The sequence below is a fragment of the Rattus rattus genome, chromosome 17 (genome assembly GCF_011064425.1).
Source record: "Rattus rattus isolate New Zealand chromosome 17, Rrattus_CSIRO_v1, whole genome shotgun sequence".
Taxonomy (NCBI): Eukaryota; Metazoa; Chordata; class Mammalia; order Rodentia; family Muridae; genus Rattus; species Rattus rattus.
Window position 1 is genome coordinate 23919770 of NC_046170.1, and position 5168 is coordinate 23924937.

Consider the following 5168-nt stretch of genomic DNA (forward strand, 5'->3'; position numbering starts at 1 on the left):
TCCCCTCCCATTTCTTCCCCTCCTCTCATCATCCTTCTTTCTTTCCTTTTTTATTTTTAAAAAGTGTTACACAATAGGAAATACACAGTGTGATTTATGAAAAGCAAAAGAATTATTCTATGGTATAACAAATTGCCAGGTGGGTTACCCATCACAGTGAATGAATTAGAAGAGTAATATGAAAACCTTCTAATATACAAAGTTCTGTTTAATATGAACCTCATACATGATATACAAGTCCTCTACCAAAATATCCTACTTCTTAGTCTAGGTTTTAAACATAAAAATATTCGATTTTGTCAGCAGACCTGTTTTCTAATAATATTGTTTTACTTTATAACTTTGAAAAGATCTTGTGTGTATGAGTGTATTTCTGCAAAGTCCTGTTCTGCAACGTGTTCAGAAAGTCCTTCTGCTGAGGGGACCAACTGGTTCTCAGGGGAGAATTGCTCTGGCCGAAGAGTGGATCTGGTGTTTAGGGATCATTGTCTTCTTCAGTGGGGTGGTCTGCCCTGCAAGGTTCTGCTGTTCTTCACATCCAAAGTTCCTGCAGGTTTCAGACAAGAACTCTGGGTCTCTAGCCAAAGTCAGGAGCACAGAAGCAGCCAGGCTTTGATGCTGCCCTTACTACTTGTGAACCAAGGTGAAAAGGCAGCTTTTAGACGACCATTCTTGTGGCCCTGGCACGGAGATGAGATCAGGAGACAGAACTTCCCGATGTGATGCTAGTATGGGAGTGAGAGCGCAGACAAGGTGGGGCAGCTAGGTAGATGTGGAACACTGGAGGGTTAATGGTCAGTTTGATTTTGGACAGGAAGAGGATGAAATTTTCCTAACTGCGGCTGATTTCTTTCCAAAGGCAGCTTTCCGACTCTCTTCCATGCTCCCTGAAAACAAGGAAAATTTCAAAACAATTAAATCAAGAAGAACTTGAATGGCCACTCCCTGGGTAGATGAGGCAAGGGTGCAGCACTCAACTCAGCTTCTTCCCGCCTGTGGTAGTGCTGACCAGCATGTGTCAATTTCTCATTCTGTGAAGGCACTTTGATATCAGTGGGCCAAGACTGAAGTCAGGTTCTCCCTCCTGTTCCCTTGACAGGGGCATCTCCACCATCTTCTTCACTATTTTTTTTTTAATTCTGGCTCATTCTGTATTCTCAGCTGGGTGCCCCTGAGCAGTCTGTCCTTTCTGTGCTGCTGCAGTGGGATTCAGCTATATAATGGTTCCCACGGTCCCAGAATTGGACACAGAACTCCAACCATCCACCAGGGAAGCCTTGGGAACCAGAACTCCTTATATCTCAAGACCAGATGGCTCCAACATACTGTCTGTCTTCTGTCTAATGAAGAACATCGTGGGTACCATTTCCTGATGAGGCCAAAATTTTATTAGTTCCATATTATTTTGCCAGCTTTGTATTTGAAATATCTGAAACAGATTTATGAAGAGAAAGGTTTATTTTGGCTCCTGATTCTACAGATTTCAGTCTAAGATTAGTCTAAGATTAGGTAACCATATTGCTTCAGACATTTGATAAAGGTCATACATCAGGAGAGAAGCACACGAGAGAACAAACTCCTGATATGAACCCAGGGCTAAGAGGAGACTGGCCAGGAAATGAATACCACTTTTGGAGCCATGTTTCAATGACATCTCTAAACTGTTAACACATAGAACTTTCAGGGACATTGAATATTCAAACCATGTTATATACAAAGAATGAATGAAGATTTTTCTTTTTTATCACATGTTTAGAGATTATCCATTTTTTAGAAAAATTAATGATTTTTTCTAAAACATTCATAATTTAATCTGTAATCACATTAGAAATTATGACTCTAGTTTACCTAAAGTTTTTTTAAGCTACGTTTTAAAATATAATGTTTTCTCCTTTGAATCTGACTGTCAATATGTGTGTGTCTACATTCTAAAGAACATAGTCACAAAAGTACTTGTCATACCATCCTAAAAGTATGCCAATTTTAATGTAGACAAAATAAAGATAATTAATTCATAAAAATATTAGTCACTGAAAACAATCTATGTAGTTATGTCCAAGATACAATAATAAAGTAGCAATAATTAAATATATGAAAAAGCACTGATAAGTAAATATGCATTGCTGCATGTTTACTGAATCTGACTGAAGAATTTATCGCATGTGTTGTTTGCTTTTATCATCACTGTAGATCAAATGACTTCTTAAGTACTGAGAGATATTTAGGCCAAAAATCTTGTTCCACTTATGATACAGGTTATTTTTTCGAACACATATCCTACAGTTCATTAATTCTTTTTCTTACTTATACATAGAACACTTCTTAGTCCAATCAACAAAAGGTTTTTATTTCACTCACTGTAACTTTGACATCTAATATTCACATTTGTTACCCTATAAGTTGGCTTTTCTTGCTTTTGTTATACAAATGACATAGTTGCTTTTATTTAATTTGACATTTAAATAATCTTAGGCTATGATTTATCTGTAACTCTTAGGATTTGAAGTATATTTTCATTGTAAATAGCCAGCTATGTCCTGTTGTGGTGGGTTCCCTTATGTTTGTGACTTTTGACTGTGACCTCATCTTCTTTGCAAACTTAGGTAGAGTCTCTGACTAAGCAAAGCACCCAGGGGACCCAGTCTCCTCAAGATACAGACCTTTTTGCATATTCCCACCTACAAACTCAGTTCCTTCTTGAAGTGCCTGGTGCTACTGGCTTCCAAACCACTCTCCTGTGATCGGCTTTCTCTTCCCATTTGGTCAGTGTAGTTGTGAATAAGCCCTGGCCACATTTGAAACCATTTACTGCAGCTATTATTTCAAAACAATAGTAAAGGAACATTAATTATGTCTACTGGATTGAGGTACTCACTGGTACATTTCATTTAAATTCACCCAAATATTGGGGTGAAACAAAACATCTATCTAAGAAAATGCAAAATCAATATTACATAGAATGGTGGCCCAGGTTCTGGAAACGGGTGATATAATTAAAAGCAGTAGCTAGATATTTACTTAGTATCCAAGGGCATCTAAGAAGGAATCCAGGACACAAAATATAGATGGCAGCATTCAATCCCTCAATTAGGAACTAGGGTCCCATCTGTCACAAATAATCCTCTGGATGTATCTCTTGCTCTAAACCATTTGTTTAAAGGAAACAGGGAGCTGAGGGAGGAGGTGCTCGGGTTTAGGATGAGTATACATCAACCCCAAGGGATGCTCAAGGAAGAAGTCATACACATACATGAGAGACCTTGAGTTGGGCAATGACTCCCTAGGTTTGAGAAACAGGAAATAATGACAAAATGGGCAAAGTCCCAGAACAGCAGCCTCCTGTTTCTGAGAATGAACTTCAGAAATATGGTGTATTTGAAGCTAGGGTAAAAGGGATGCATATTTGGAAAAAGAAAACCATAATGCTACATGAAAGTCTGCCTCATGGGGCTCTTCAGGGCCATGAGTTACTGTCAACTCCCCCAGGCTCTTTGTCATCCTAATTGGGGAAACATGACGTGCACCGTCTTTGCCCCCAAATCTGTTTTCAACCGAAAGTGAAGAAATGTTTTACGTTTGAAATGATTAAAACTTTGCAAGAAAAACAAAAGTCCACCACCCCCAGTATGTTTTCAACAGGCATATTCAATGGCCCCTAAACTCTCGATGAGTTTGAAATGGCCAATGATTATGGTGTTTTTTATCATTTTATTGACATGTGTGTTTCAATATCAAATGAGTAATGTTCATGCATACAATTGACTGTGTCTGGGGAGTCTTAGTTATTCTTTTTTCTCTTTATTGCTTAGGATTGAACCCAGGGCCTTGTGAATGTCAGGAGAAAACCCTTCCAATTAGAAGAAAAAAAAATCAACTATCTTTGCTATATTTTTCCAAATTGTACAGCAAAGGGTATATAAGAGATTTTTCCTTGCATCTATAAGGTGGGGGGTCTATTTCACTAGTGTACTGATACATTTTAGTAAGAGTAAGTCATAAAACATTGTTACTTATAGAGCCTCTTTATTGATATAGATTTTTCTGTCTGGCATAGGTTCTCGTTGATTAACCAGAGGCTGTCTGAGCACACTGCTTCATTGGAAATCCCAATGTGTGTCGTATCTTGTTCAGGTTTAGGTGAACTTGTGTTCTTGGACTGTGCTTACTGTCAGCTCTTTCTTTGACTTCAGTGTGTTGTAACCACTAAATTCTTGTATTTATTTCCATTTTGCCAATTAGCCTAAGTTGTTAGTGCAAATTTATATGTCCTGGTTCTTCTAAGTCCTTGCCAATTACTTTGGAACATTGAACACTTAACTGTGCTTGCTCTGGGGTACTAGCAATGAAACAGTAATTAACTTGAGATAGCTGTCTCCTCTCCTTAAAAGCTAGAAAATGGGATTATACTCCAATAAACAGGTTTAAGGCAACATAATGGCAACTCTTTTGATAACAAGTTTTACTCATCATTAACATGTTATTTGGTTTTTCAAACATTACTTAAACTCTACAGAAATGAAAGTATAGGAAATTATCATCTTTCGATATCACCAAATGTTAATGTATTAGAGCCGGCTTGGCATGGCACTGCTCCAGAATGTACATAAATCATAAAATGTCCATCTTGACCAAGTCTGAATAATTTGATTTGCTTCTGCTATAGTTATGAAATGAATAAAGTTCTCTGATTATATTTCTATCTTTGAAAATCCACTTATGATTATGGAAGAACAGATAAAGTACTTCTTGAAACATGTCTAAAAATTCATCTCTTTCAACACTTCCAACATTTTGGTGGTCATTTTCCTGTGGAGAAAAATTAAATGAGAGACGGAGTTATTCTAAAAAGGGTCTCCATAGTTAACATGAATTTCAGAGATACTTAGGAGCAATCAATAGATTTGCTGAATGTCTACCCCCATATCTAGGTCAGGATGTCAAGGAACTGGGTGAACACAAAAGAACAGAATTACCTGTGTGTACAACACGTGGTGTGCATGTATGCTGTATATTCATGTGTAGTGGAATGTGTGTGTAGTGGGTTTTTTAATGTTTTCCTATTCATTGTGTTTTCTTAAACTGGTTTACTAGTGTGTGTGTGTGTGTGTGTGTGTGTGTGTGTGTGTGTGTGTTTTCTCTAGATGCTTGTTTAAGGCACAGACTAAAAA

General features: G+C 37.5%; 1 long non-coding RNA gene across 1 annotated transcript; it reads left to right on the forward strand.

The window, feature by feature from the left end:
- The first annotated feature begins 1125 nt into the window (after positions 1-1125).
- LOC116886551 lies at positions 1126-4699 on the forward strand. The gene is made up of 2 exons (XR_004386112.1): positions 1126-1355; positions 3810-4699. It is a non-coding gene; the product is annotated as an uncharacterized LOC116886551 (long non-coding RNA).
- Positions 4700-5168: the final 469 nt, after the last annotated feature.